A 15653-nucleotide genomic window follows, 5' to 3' on the forward strand; every position below is an offset into this window, starting at 1 on the left:
AATGATTTTGCAAACTCAGATATTATCAGGTAGAAAATAGTAGAGACAAAATCCATTTTCTGTACATAGCCTGTGCTCCACCCACTAGAGGCTGCCAGTGAAAACCACAGGAGAGGTTAGAGATTTTTGCCAAATCTGTTTTTTACATAGTAAAACAAAAATAGTGGTTATTAAATTCCACCATTACAAAAGCTCTGTCTAAAGAAAAAGCGATACAGGATGCATTTGGGTACAGCCTTGTATGACTGAGTAACTGTCAGTCAAGCTATCACATGAAAATAAAAATGGCATGGTAATGGAGGGGTATTACAGGCTGACACTCGAGTGGTTAAAAGAAAAGTAAATTCTGCTTGTAGGAGTGTATAAAATAATGTAGAGACAAGGAGCCAGCAAATATTTCAGAGCTTGTTCACACAGGTATTCTGCTCCTATGCATTCCAACTGGAGTGTACTCTGATGTTTTCTCAGCAGTCAACAGATCATCCAACATTCAATAGTTTTGGTACCCAGCCTTTTTATTTAAAGTTTAAGTTAACTCTTTTCAAGACAAAATAAAACACACAGTTTTGCAGATAACAAAAAAAGGATTGCACCCGTGATCAGTGGATCAGGGGTGCAGTGGTCAGTCTTCTGCAGACAAGCCCTGCAGCTTTCTGCGCATACCTCCATATGGGCTGTCTGTTGAACGACACAGGGCTTGTGAATTAACCGCTCATTAGCACCCTCTCTGTTCATTCAGAACTACAAGCCATCAGCTGCAGTGGATGATGGGAGTTGTAGTTCATTCACAGGAAACTGAATGCATGACATGGCTGTGTGGATGGAGCCCCAAACTGCCATGGACTTTTTAAATTGTGACAGTGGGGGAGGGGAGAAGATCCCCCTCTCCACCATCGTACCTTCCAGTCTTAGAAAATAGCCTGATCAAACCCCACAAAAGTTTGAATTTTCCATCTTATGAGTAATCAGTTCTCCTACTCCTCCTCCTCATCATTTTGATGAGTGTCTATGACAGGTCCCTCAGCTCTATTAACCCCTGCAATACCGGTATATTAAGTTGTAGGGTATTGGAGGAAGGCAGAGGATTTCAACTATGAAAGCCAGCACAAGGAACACTTCTGAATAAAAAGTACTGCCCTATGCTAATTTTTTTTTTTTTTAGTTTACCTAAACTTGGGAGTGGAAGTAGACATTGGGAGTTCAAAAGGAATAAAGGTTATAAAGTAAGTGCAGGTTATAGAGATGGACCTGCTTTGTTCCTGTCCAGCAGAGGTTTAGAAACTACCCACTTCTATATGTTCTTCTAGGGGGAGCTCCTCGTCGCAAAAGGAGCATCACAATCAGTCGAAAAAAGTAAAAACTTGTCTCAATATGTTAATACAGTCTAGTAATGAAGAAGGCAAGTACAGAAAGCCTATAGTGCCTCGCATCCAATAAACCTGTTGCTTTTCTTAGTATAAGCAAAGAATAGGTTCATTTTAAAGTACGTGTCAGACTTACCACTCTGAAAACTAATATACTGTCTTTAAAACTAACAACTTCAGTCACCCAGAAATAAATGATATTGGTAATGCCCTCCTTCCTGAACAGACAAGATATTTCAGTCAGATGTAGGTGGAAGCCTACAATACAACGTTGGGACCAGAACAAAACAAGAGGGAGACAGTCTGAAGCAGCTTTTCAGATTATTCTGCTTTGACTGGGTAGAATCATTGGTTGTCTTAAAGAAACTAGAATTGCTTGGCCTGATAACATGGGCCAGGAACACACAATATCATTGCACCCAATCTTTATCAAAAGTAGTAGAAGTCCAGAATCCCTGCTGTGCCTTACAGTGTTATCAAATCCAAATTATAAACTGTCAATACATGCTATATTACATTGGTTTTCATACTAACTTTCCCACTACAGTATTCATTTTCTGTAGGCTGAAAAAAAATCATGGTCCTTGTCTGTGTCCCCTCTACAGCCTGAGATTGTGTAGACCAACCATTGCCATGTCTACTGAGCGTGTGCCAGTTTCATTTCCCTTCTAAGTGGTCCATTTCCTTTATCTTGTCCATGCAGCCCATGTTACTACAGAGTAAGGCCCCTTTCACACAGGGCAGTTCAGTCAGCGTGATCCGCCTGCTCAGTGGGGGATCTCTCCGTTGATCTCCGCTTAGCAGGCGGGTGACAGGTCTCTGCCCGCTGATTTCAATGGGACAGTCAGATGGAAACGGACCGCCTGTGCATTTCCACACAATTGCCATCCGAACCGATGGACGGATGGGGAACCAAGCCATGTGTGTTTCTGGTATACAGGATTGGATCGGATGCCAGCAGGTATCAGCAGACTATTGTCCACTGACACCCACCAGTGCATAGAAGTCTATGGAGGGACCGATCAGGTTTGCCTGAAAAAACAGACAGACGGACCCCATCGGTCTGCTTGTGTGAAAGGGGCCTTAGTCTGAATTCACACAAGTGCAGTGCGTATTGAAGCTCAGATTCAAGACAGGATTAGACCAGGTTGAGGTCAGGATTTTATCCTGTTCACAACTGACGACATGTGGTTTAGAACTGGTTCCCATAGAAGTCAGCCTGTAACCTGAACCGGACCGCACTGCTCAGAAATTGGACAGTACTCTTTCGATCCATACTGAATCCGCACTGCCAGTGCGCCAGACATACGTGAACAGGCACCATAGCAAGCAATGTTATTTCACATATCATGCGGATTGGATGCAGTTCAAACCGCATCCAATCCGCATATATGTGAACTTACTCATGTGGGAATATGCACAGTGATAAATGACAGTTCCCTCTCTCCTCCTCTATGCCTTTGTATTGCTAAACATTATGGAGGCGAGTCATAAGATGTTATTTGATTGAGGCTTCACCTCCCTCTTACTCCCAGCACATGCACACCACAGACACAGGCTGGCGGGGCGGTACATTGGCCTGTGATTGGTAAAGCCTCCTCCAGATATCTTTACAATTTGAACAAAGTAAAAGCTTTTGTCAACTTTGACATACAGATTTCTAATAAGCTTTAACCATTTAAGCTCTGGAAGATTTTACCCCCTTTCATGACCAAGGCATTTTATGCTTTTCAACACTGCTACTTTAACTGGCAATTTTGTGGTCTATGCAACACTATAGCCAAAATTACATTTATACCATTTTTTCATACATATAGAGCATTCTTTTGATCACCATTGGGTTTATTATAGAAAGGGAAAAACATTACTTTTTGCTATAGAACATATCCAATAAAAAAAAATAAAAAAATTAAACATTTCTTCATAAATTTAGGCCAAAATGTATTCCGCTACATGTCTTTAGTTAAAAAGAAAAAAAAAAAAAAAATCTGAAAAAAGGTGTGTATTGATTGGTTTGTGTGAAAGTTATAGGGTCTACAAATGATGGCAAATATACTGGAACTTTTATACTCGTAATGGTGATCTGCAACTTGAGGGGACTTGATAGTGCAGCGGGCAAGCCGACACTAACTAACCTCTCTAGTGACACTAATACAGTAATAATACTATACTGTCACTGTACTTATGACACTGGCTGGGAAGGTGTTAACATCTAGGGGAAATCAAAGGGTTAACTGTGTGCCTAACAAGTGTAATGTGTCCAGCTTTTTCTAAGAGATGTGATTTCCAGGGAGGAGAAGAAAAAAAAAAAAAAAAAAAAACAGCCACATCTCTGTTCTGCATAAAGGGCCCTGTGTTGTGCATTAAACACAGGACTCTATATGGTCATTCGCTAAGCCAATCAGCAGGTACCAGCCATAAATCATTGGTCGGGACCTGCTGACCAACTTGTGCTGTACCAAATGACAGCACAGATGGGGCAGCAGGTGCACAGCCCCTACCTAGAAATGCTGAATCACGTACATATATGTGATCCAGAGCGGCTTCCCTGCCACAGTATATTCACACATGGAGTGGTCTGGTAGCGGTTATAATATTTAGTTATTAATCGATTCTCACTTCTGAAAGCTTTTTGTATGTCATGTGACCTACAACACCAATCAGCTCTGTGCTGCCACACATTCATAGTCCAGACATCCCCCTCCCTCGGGATGGTAAAGACCTGGGAATGTCATATGACTGCTGAACAGCAATGACAAATAAGGTGCTCAGATGCTTTTTAAATTAGTACAGTGGCATGATCTTTACACAGAAATAGAAGGGATAATGGAAATTTAACATTGTATGTTTTATGTCAGGCAAAGGGAATGTTGCACCACAATAATGGATGGAGTTCCTCTGTGTATTTTCCCTTAATAAAAAATGTATGACCTTTACACGAATACAAAAAAATGACAGTGTTCTCTATACACAGTAAAGGATCGGAATGCAGGTCCTGTGTATTAGAAATGTTTGTCCTGCTTGCAACACCCAGATCATTGCTATCATTCCTACAGTGCAGAGAAGGAAAATAAATCACAACTCTTGATTTAAAGGACATTTTTATGGAGAGTCAGCATTCAGACTGTTAGGGCTAAAATGACTTTTCACTCTGGAACCATAGAGGCTACAGGTCTCCGTTTACAGTCCTATGGCTACTAGTAAACGTTTTACTAGACTATGCAAAAGAAAGCCATACAGTTAATGTACCAATTTGCAATAGTTTGCATCATTTCACGCATATCATATTACAGAAACTGAAACTCATGAACTTGGTGGAGATTCGATGCTTAGGGAGAGCGCAGAGCCATTCTGAATGAATGTTCTTGTGGGACCAAATGATGGTACAGTTTACAAAATTCAGTCCAATCATTACAAGAGGGAGGAGGGCTACTGCTCTAACCAGAAGCCCTTGTAGAACTTCACTCTCTCAATCAACTTGGACATTTTGGATCCTTGTGCTGCTAGCATTACTTCCTGGTTTCTAGGCCTAGGCAACAGATTTCATATATACCAGGAGTCTTCAGGAGCAGGAAAAGGGGTTTTCTCAGCTAAGCACACCCTCCTGCTTGTATGCCTAAGCTAAGGGCAGATGAATTCCAGAAAATAATGGCTACATGCATCATCTACCCTCACTCAAGATGGCTATGACCAGAAATGCTAGGGAGTATTTTTCTAACTACTTTCTCAGCTAAATAAAGCATGGAGATATTAATGGATTTGTGAGTTTGCTTTGAATAATAAAAAAGAATTAAATAGCACTTTTGGTTTGCAGCAGTTTGCTCAGATACATTCTGCTTGGCCCAGGAGACATCATGAGCTGGCTGGGTTGTGCATACACATTTAACCTCTCTGTAATTTCTATGACCAGTTTTAGTCCTTTCTAATCTCTGGGCATTCCACCAGGTGTCCAGTTATCTGTGTTTGTATACATACCCACTATTCTCAATAGCTTAAAACCATCTGAAACTATTTTTCAGTAACTACACATTTTAAGTCATTAACCTAACATTTGGTAATAAAGTTTTTTCCTTTGTTTTTCACACGTTACCCACTTGCTACTTAGAAGCACACATTAGTGGTCACTGAGCAAGTCAGAATCCCTACTACAACAGCTGCAGAGAAAAGTAGTCACAGGATAAGCCACAAAATCAGTCTGCTGTTTTAAGGTTATGTTGAGCATACTGAGAAACCTGCATTAGGAAAATTAAACAGTAAGCAAAGTTACATTGTTATATTCATGGGTGAAGGTCCGCCTTCACTCAATTACTCTGCTCAGACTCCTCCCCCTCCCTTGTAAACAAAACCTTTATTTTTACACTTCTTGCATCCTTGCCTGACTGAGGGATGATGTATGCAGTGCGATATCTGCACATCTCACACATTTGCAGGCACCCCATGTGTCTATAGTACCAGGATGAAATCTGTGGTATGTCTGTATATGCACATAATCATGTGAAAGCCCTGGTGCATGTGCAGAAAGCAGCAGTTCTTCCAGTCTATGGGACCTGACAGACTCACGATGTGTGTGTAGACAAGGGGACTAATGTAACTATGTATAAAATATCCATACCTGGTGTTCCTTTCTAAGATATCCATCACAGGGGCCTGTGTTGATCTCAGTAAACTGGCAGACTCATAGACCTGCATTAGATTATGAGCTCCTTGAGAATTAAAAGTAGTAAAACTGCTATTGTGTAGCAGTGTAAGGGCCTGTTCAAACCAGATTGCTCTTTGCAATCCCAACACAGACAAGGCAAGAAAACCTTGCCCCCCACCCTGTCTGTTCACACCAAATTGCTTTCTTCAGGCACATATCCAAAAGAAAGTACTTTCATCCTCCATGACAGCACCATGGAATGTCGTTCCTGCCATAAATAAATCATATAGATGTGGCACAAAAGCCTACAACAGTCACAAGTTGACTTTTTGCAGACAACCACTCCTAAATGGAACATAGGTTACAAAATATCATTATGCAACTGAATCTTCTGATGATCAGTGCAGCTCAGTATAGTCACAGTCGCACAATAAGTGCATGAAGAAAAATGCTGAAGAGTTCATCTGTGTCCACTTTCTCTGAAACAATTAAAGTGTTTCACATGATTTTTTTTTTTTTTTTTTTTTTTTTAAGGACTGTGTTGCAATTTTAGAGGCATTTTAGAAGCCTTACAAGTTACTTTCCTGACATGTGACCAGAACCTATAGATGGAAAACATTCATGTGTCCTGTACATAGTACCAATTAAAGAGGAGGGAAAACCTGCTAGCAACACATTGCAAGAACACAAAACAAGCAGAAATGGGCCATAGAACTGACCTTCAATCTTTGATACAAAAGTCAACATTGACAGGATGATCTTAAAGTAATGCTTTCCTCTTTGAGCCAATATTACATTAAAGTTCAAAGACATCGGGAGAAAAAAAAAAAGGTATGTATACATTGTTTAAATAAAGGTTTTGGGAGGTGCTCCAACAGGGGGACACCTGGAATTGTTATAACCCTAACTTAAGACCTAAAATAATCTAACCAAAGTACTAGACATACCTGATGGGGACCAGAAGTATCACTGCTGAGCACTACCTACCAAATAGACACAAACTTCAACTCTATAGCACTGGTTATTTACCGCTTGACCTTCATACAAGCTGGTCAGTAGCTCTGAGGAAAGGGATTTGTCCCAGAAACGCATCAGTCATTTGACTGCACTGACAGATGGAACACCTTGCTTGCCGTTGTGGCCATCGTCATTATGCAAATTCTTTTTTAGATACATGCTTCGTCTGTGAGTATGTTTTTATTTTTCACTCCTTTAAATAAACCTTGGATAATGCACTAGGTGTGTGTGCCACCTGTTTTTTCTCCATCTACAAACTTCAACGCTGTCTCAAACATACTTCAGCTTTAAAACTAGCTTCCTACAAATGCACAACATTAGCTTGCCAGTTCATAAATCCTTAAATATGTTTTCCTCCTTTTTTTTTTTTAATTTAGCAGTGATTACCTAGGCAGACAGCCTAGTACTCTGTGTGTCCAATACAAGGTTATAGAATTCAATGCTGGACAAGTTCCAGTAGCCACTCTCCTAACCAACCAAAAGCAGCAGCAACAGCAGGCATCCAGCTTTTTGAATTTCTTCTGATTCCTGATGGCTACTATATGGCCCTGCCACACCGCGAAGTTCGGCAAAAGTCAATTGTTCAAACATCTTTTGTCGAAGAAGTCTGTTGGAAAATTGTCAGATTTATAGCTCCCCCAAGTTTACTCCACTCCATATAACTGATCCCCAGAAGCTCCGTTGGATGCACTCCGATATTTTTATTATTATAGTACAGGATTTATAAATTGCCAGCTGTTGGCACAGCACTTTACATTATAAAGGGAGACATTCCAGTTACAATTCAGTAGAAGAGGTTTAGGAGGGCCCTGCTAGTTAGCGCTTACAATCTAATGGGGAGGGGGAAGTGGTACAAATAGTAACAGCTGACATTGTAAGTGAGGATGCCAAGGGCCCTACCACAACCCAGAGCATTAGAGGGAACAGCAGAGTGTTAGCTTCCAGGGAAACAAGAGAGAAGGCTAGTCAGTCAATCTGTTTTAGATGGTATCCTAGACAAAACTGAGCATTTATCCCTTGCAGTGGGGGTAGACCACACAGCAAGGAAAGTTTTTAAAATTTAAAAAACCAGCTTTAAAATGTTTGTCCACCCAATTTGTTTTCCCTTTCTTGGGTAGAATGGGGAAGAGTTAGAACCTCTTTTAGGTTTGTATCTGCTATCCAGGGCTTCATTTGAAAGATTTATTCTCACTTCCTGTCCTGCTGACATTTTACAGACAGGAAGTGAGGAGAATGCTCCAAATGCCACACAGGCAGAAATAAAAGGGTTTTACTTTAAGTGAAACAGGGGAAGACTAGAACGCCCATCAATACTTATTTCTGTCTGTGTCCCTATTGCCGTTTTCCCCTCACTTCCTGTCTGGTGAAACCACTGTGGAAGGAAGTGTAAATCTCTCTAGCTGTAAAAACCTGTCAGGATTTCATATTCTTCCCCTCCCTGTACAAGAGTAGAAGTTTTTGAAATGTCATACACTTTTTTATGTCCAGTTCACAACTAATCCCTTTCTTCATGTGACTTCTCGTCTCCAAATTAAAACTCTATGTCTTGTTGAAAAGAAGAAGTGTATGGAGGAAGTAAGACAGAAGGAGTGAACAGAGGAAGATGATAAGCAATTTGTAACACCACCTCATCCTGTGTGACACAGGATTTATTACCGACGCAAGTATTTTTATACACACTCAGCTATGACAGACAGCGGGGAAATCTCTGACAATACATCCAAGGTTTTCCTTTTCTTCTTTCCAAACATCTATGTTGGCAAGCCAGCTAAATCTCAAGCCTAGTGGCCGCAGAATCCGCATCCTTCTATACTGCTGTAAGATACTTCTTATTTCGACAGATAAAAGGCTGGCATGGTTTCCGGGGAAGAGTTACAATATTTGGTCAGCTACTTGATTTTCTTCCTTTACAAATAAAAGTTCTATCACAACTTTAACTCATTAAAAAGACAATATTTCATAAAGAAAAGAAGCATCACACATTCAGCAGCTCACCGATTACACCATGTAACATGGTTTCCCTGATTCTGGATTAAAGGTGCAATCAGCTAAAGGAAACCAGCCAAGAGAGAAATAAATGGGCACCACTGCGGACTTTTCTTTTTGAAAATGCTAGTTGCCTGGTTGTCACACTTTCAGTGGAACCCCAGGAATATTTTTTTTCTTCTATTTTTTGGGAACAGCACAAGTCATATGTTACTCCAATAATTAATATCTTCTGCTCAGATGGCTTCTGGTTACTGTAGAAAACCCTATCTTCAATGACAATGGATACTGCAGACACTGCTCTCCTTCCAGAGCTGCAGCTGAGAAGCTTTAGTCCTCAGTAAAGCATTGATAATGTAGCATCCCCCACTCTATTCACCAAAAGCCTTGAAATCTTTTCAGGTATAGAAAATGCATTTTGTGAATGGATAAGGGAAGGAGGTAGATGGACAGGATCTCCCTTTGACCATTCACAGAACACCTTGCATTTTGTGAAAAGAATACAAGGCTTTTGGTGAATGGATGAGCAATACAGTACACTTCTTTACTGTATGAGCACCATCTGTTTAAAGTGCACCACAACACCATGATCTCTGCAAGTCAACATCTTTAAGACAAGGCATCAACACACATTACTCATCTGTGGAGATGAAATACCAATCTGAATACCGCATGCTCCATTCATAAGCCAGTAAAAGTATGCCCTTTCACTAAATTGTAACATTTTATTAAAAAAAAAAGTGTTTTGTCAAAAAAAAAAAAAAAAAAAAAAAAAAAAAGATATAAATTTTAAAAATATATATAAAATGAAAAGTAATTTAGAATACATCCCACGGCCCTTTTCAGACAGGGCCAACTCCGTCCCAATCAGCAGGGGATCAACTCACAGAACCCTGCTGACTGGAGAATGGCAAGCTGATGACAGGCCCGTGTCCACTCAGTTTATGCAGAACAAACATGGACAGAGCCCACTCTGCTCTATGGGTGACCAGGTATAAACGGAATCCGTTGGCTGGACATGGATGTGTCATCCGCCTGCTCTGCTCAGATCATCAGGAAATCATCTGAGCGAATCCACCCCATCTGAAAGGGGCCTAAGGCCTTTTTCACACTTACCATGACATGTGTGTTTATATTTGTTTAAAAGGACACTTGGAAACACATAAATGTAATGACTGTACTTGGTATAATTTACACTATACATTTACCTGTATTTAGAGAAAACAGACTTCTGTGCATCCAGAGGCACATTACATACTGAACATGTCTAAATGCATTTAAACACAGAAGAACATGAAGTGGGAATCAGTTTGTTTACTCTGCCCGGATAATTTCTCCTGTGTTCAAATAAACCAAACAGAAGGCCAGTGTGAATGCAGCTCAAGAACAAGTATACTTCAACAGGAAACCGTTTCCTACATTTGCAGCATTATAAATTATGGTTATTGCCATCATAAATATTAAAGAAGATGCATTTAGACAATGTTTTTCCCTTAGCAGTCACTTGTTTACACAACTCTGGGAATCAATACTGCTGGCTACAAAACACAATAATGGATGGCCAAATATGCAAACACTAGTGAATAGCTGAAGGGTAAAAAAATCCTGAACAAGAACATACAGAGCTCTACGTGTGTAAACACATACATCTCATCTTCCTGGAGCTGGAGAGATGTGAAAACAAACCTGGATGGGAGCCGTCATCAATATCCCACATACACCAACCATGACTTACACATCATTAGAAGTCAGTGATTATAGAACCACAATACACATACAGGGGAAGATAGGTAAATTGGGCCCCCAGCACACACTAAACACCCTCTGCCATACAAATCACTGATCCAGGTAAACAAGTGTTTGCATATTGGTGGCCTTGACTTTTTCTATTGCAACATTGTCTAAAGATTATAGGTTATCCCTGTATATCTAATTATCTTCCTGAAGGAGTGCCAAACATAAAAATGAAACAAAGCTAGATCCCTGGGTAAGAAACTGCTAATAGAAGCTGCCATTCTCTGACCCTTGGGCTGAACACTAGTTCTGGGAAGAAGCAAACTGGATTCATCCGAAAAACTGAACTTTATCTCCTACTCCCTCCCTGTAATTTTGACATTTTTGCTGTGGCATACACAAAAATTACTCAGTCCCCTGCGAACAGTGTGCTGTAGTGATCTGCCGCTGCACACCCGGTCCTGTACAAAAAATGTGCCGCGCTCAGATTTATTTAAGGGAGCAGCACATTTTCTGGCAGAGTTTTACCACTTTGTGTACTGCTGCTATTTTGATTGTGTTATTAGCAGTGAGCACATGAATTTCTGATTTGTCATACACCCGCTCCTGTGCCGCCATCTTCATCTCAGATGTCATTGGGAGCCACCTCTCTTCCCGGATACTTGCAGCCAGCTCTCTGATGTTCTGCGAAGTATCATCACAGGCCTGCTACAAGAACCAGCAGAGACAGCCGGCTCCCTGATAACACACTGGGGTATATCTGCTCTTTCAGTAGCAAGCCTCCTGGGTGGGCATCCCAGAAGGCTGCACTGACTGTGGGGGTCATTCTCAGAGCTGGGTTACAATCCTGGAAAAGAGGCGCCCTTACAAAAAAAAGTGTATTTAGAACATTTTTGGAGACTGGGATTGTGTGAAAGGAGGGGGGAGGATTTAGATCATTAGGGAACATGAGTGAAGGGGGTTAAGGTATGCTTTAAAAGGGGAATTTCACCCTCTCAGTCAACATTGATGCTGCTAGCATTAGTAAACAGAGGAATGTAGATCATATTTACTTGTATTAAACTTTTTACATTTCTTCAGTTCCTTCCTGGTTTCCAGGCCCAGGTAAATTATGTCATACATCCCAGGGGTCTTTGGGGGCTCTCTCAGCTAAACACTCCCTCCTGCTTGCATGCCTGAGCTAAGGGCATATGGATTCCAGGAAATAAATGCTACATGAATCATCTGCTCTTACTCAAGTTGGACAAAGCCAGAAATGTTAGGGGGTGTTTTTCAAAGTGCTTTTGTTTCGAATATTAGAAATGTATTATACAGTGTTTTTGATTTGTGGTGCTCAGATGCAGTGTGTAGTTCCTCTTTTAAAGAGAGTTTGTTCACCTGTGCAAAAAAAGGTGAACAATGGATGCACAGGGAGTGTACAGTGTTTGTACACATTTTTGTTTTTCTGTAAAAGGTGAACTCTTAAAAAAAAAAAAAAAAAGTAATGACAAACCTGTTAGAGACAAGCAGAGTTTCAGGTGGAAATAATATATATGCTGAGAGGGAAGCATGTCAGGATTATTGGTAGATCTGGAGGAAGATAATCTATCCCGCACCCCAAACGTGTGCTCTGAAGGTGGAGCAGGATGTCACCATCTCTGTCCTTTCCAATGTGGCAGCTGGAGCAAGAGGGCTCAGAACAAGGAGAAGAGGCCAAGCTGGACTTGACCAGAACAATATATACAGCTGTCCATATCTCTGGCTGGATCTACTGATCATGACGACTATCTAGGGCTGTGGTACCCAGTATCATCCAGCCCACCTCCTTTCATCCCAGGGTGTCATGGACACACCCACCAGGAGGCATGACATCTCTCACTGAAAAGACAACCAGGGACATGAAGTGGCCAGGAAACCCCAGGAGAGAAGGAACCTACACTCAACCTGGAGCTTCAGCACCCAACCCAGGGGATCAGAGAATCGCAGCTCCCTTCACTGGCTTCCCACCAGGTCTTCTACTGCTTGTCACATTTATTTTAAATGTGGACCTTCTTCGGACATACTGTACCTGTGTGACAGAGTGTAAGCTCCTCCGAGCAAGGCATGGATGTCAGCACTGTGTTTACTACACACACACTGTACAAACTGTAGACACAGGAATAGATCTGACAACACACACTCCCAGAAGGGAGGACAACCTCCCATCTGCACACAGACCACTATACCCTATGGACATCTGTATGGACTATGGAACACCACCCAAACACAACACTGCACAGGGACCGCCGACACCTGTAGTGCCCCTCACACAATACAGGGACCGCCGACACCTGTAGTGCCCCTCACACAATACAGGGACCGCCGACACCTGTAGTGCCCCTCACACAATACAGGGACCGCCGACACCTGTAGTGCCCCTCACACAATACAGGGACTGCCAACACCTATGATGCCACCAGCCTGTGCAGGGACTGCTGACACCTGTAGAGTCTCTCACACTATACAGGGACTGCTGACACTTGCGGTGCCCCAGCCTGTACAGGAACTGCTGACACTTGTGGTGCCCCTCACACAATACAAGGACTGCTGACACCTGTAGAGTCTCTCACACTATACAGGGACTGCTGACACCTGTAGTGCCCCTCACACAATACAAGGACTGCTGAAAACTGTAGTGCCCCTCACACTTTACAGGGACCGCTGCCCCTTGTAGTGCCCTCACTCTGCGTAAAGACCGCAGCCCTTTGTAGTCCCCTCAGCCTGCGTAAGGACCGCTGCCCCTTGTAGTCCCCTCAGCCTGCGTAAGGACCGCTGCCCCTTGTAGTCCCCTCAGCCTGCGTAAGGACCGATGCCCCTTGTAGTCCCCTCAGCCTGCGTAAGGACCGATGCCCCTTGTAGTCCCCTCAGCCTGCGTAAGGACCGATGCCCCTTGTAGTCCCCTCAGCCTGCGTAAGGACCGATGCCCCTTGTAGTCCCCTCAGCCTGCGTAAGGACCGATGCCCCTTGTAGTCCCCTCAGCCTGCGTAAGGACCGATGCCCCTTGCAGTCCCCCCACCCTGTATAAGGACCGATGCCCCTTGCAGCCCCCTCAGCCTGTATAAGGACCGATGCCCCTTGCAGTCCCCCCACCCTTATAAGGACCGCTGCCCCTTGCAGTGCCTGCTCTTGTCCCATCTCCCAGACACACGGTGCTCCCACAGGCGGACACTGACACAGTTCTCTCCTCAGTACACGGACCGTCATAAATCACAGCGGAGACAGCGCTCCCCCTCCACCGACACTGCCAGTCTATACACATACTACACACCGGGACTTACCGCCGCTGCCGAGACCGGAGCAGAAGTATGTGCGCGCTCCCGCCCTCTGTGCAGGGTTCACAGTGCGCGCCCCCGTCCTCCGCCTCACACCTATTAGAATAGTATCTCTACTTCCTGCTCCGGTATTCCCCTCCTCCTCCCACTGCTGTCCCGTCCGCTCTACCGCAACGCGCTACCTCTGCTCACTACACAGTGCAGGACACGCCCCTCCTCATTACACAGTCGGAAAGACACGCCCCTCAGTGGCCATAATTCAAACCACGCCCCTTCATTGCCTCTTATAGCGCAGACTACAGGACACGCCCCAATTGCCTTATTACCGCACGCAAGCCTCGCCCCACCACTCATCTCATTGCATATAATGCAGACCACGCCTCTCCGTTACCTTTCTCTTTATGCAAAATGAAAAACATGCCCTCCTCTGCCTAGCACATATACATACATACTTCTCGCCCCTTACGGCACGCTGGAAACACAAGCCACGCTTTTCTAGTCCATGCATACGGAACACAAGCCACGCCCTAGTATTGACCAGTCACGCCTCTCGAGTGCACAAGTCACGCCTCTCCTGTTCCCGTACGTCTCTCCTGTACACTGACTCAGAAGTTTCCGATCATCTGATTGCTGCACGCCGGAGAGAAGATCCATGTATAGGGACAGCTGTGTGCAGAGAGCATTCACTGATCTCCTATGGCCCCTTGTAGTGTCGGTGCCAAACACTGGAGGTGATTTCCCAGCAGCCAATCAGCCTTCATACTGTCCTGAATGGTCGGGTGTGATTAGTGGTTGGGAGAATATTATACACGGAATGAATCAAATCAGCAGCAAGCGCAAGGCTGCGTTCACATCACAAATGATAGGGCTGCCCTACATACAACAAACGCGTCAAAGAAGCTCATGTACCTTTTGTTGGGCACACAATGTGCATCTGCTTGCAAAGTTTGGGGTGCTATTAACAATGAATGGCAACACCTTTTTGCAGTGAACACGTACTGTACAGCCCTGGCCAAAACTTTCAGAACTATTAATGTTCACAAAGTCTGCTTCTTCTGTGTTTTTAGATCTTTTTGTCAGATGTTACTATGGTATACTAAAGTAGAATTACAAGCATTTCATAAGTATCAAAGGCTTTAATTGACAATTACATGAAGTTTATACAAAGAGTCAATATTTGCAGTATTGACCCTTGCTTTTCAAGACCTCTGAAAATTGCCCTGGCATGCTGTCAATCCACTTCTGGGCCACATCCTGACCCCAAGGACTGACCACAAGTTCTCAATGAGATGAAGGTCTGGAGAGTTTCCTGGCCATGGACCCAACATTTCGATGTTTTGTTCTTGAAGTCACTTAGTTATCACTTTTGCCTTATGGCAAGGTGATCCATCATGCTGGAAAAGGCATTGTTTGTCACCAAACTGTTCTTGGATGGTTGGGAGAAGTTGCTCTCAAGGGATGTTTTTGTACCATTCTTTATTCATGGCTGTGTTCTTGGGCAAAGTTATGAGTGAGCCCACCCCCTTGGCTGAGAAGCAACCCCACACATGAATGGTCTCAGGATGCTTTCCTGTTGGCAAGGCACAGGACTGGTGGTAGCGCTCACCTTTTCTTCTCCGGACA

General features: G+C 43.1%; 1 protein-coding gene across 1 annotated transcript in view; it reads right to left on the reverse strand.

The window, feature by feature from the left end:
• The window catches only part of PIK3CB (phosphatidylinositol-4,5-bisphosphate 3-kinase catalytic subunit beta), a 258840-nt gene extending 244621 nt beyond the window's left edge, over positions 1-14219 (reverse strand). Inside the window, exon 1 of the mRNA XM_089681525.1 lies at positions 14037-14219. The gene's annotated coding sequence lies outside the window, so the exon portion shown is untranslated. The remainder of the gene's footprint in view (positions 1-14036) is intronic.
• Positions 14220-15653: the final 1434 nt, after the last annotated feature.

The sequence above is a fragment of the Staurois parvus genome, unplaced genomic scaffold (assembly GCF_062004578.1).
Source record: "Staurois parvus isolate SC_StPar_1 unplaced genomic scaffold, SC_StPar_1.0 ptg000270l, whole genome shotgun sequence".
NCBI lineage: Eukaryota > Metazoa > Chordata > Amphibia > Anura > Ranidae > Staurois > Staurois parvus.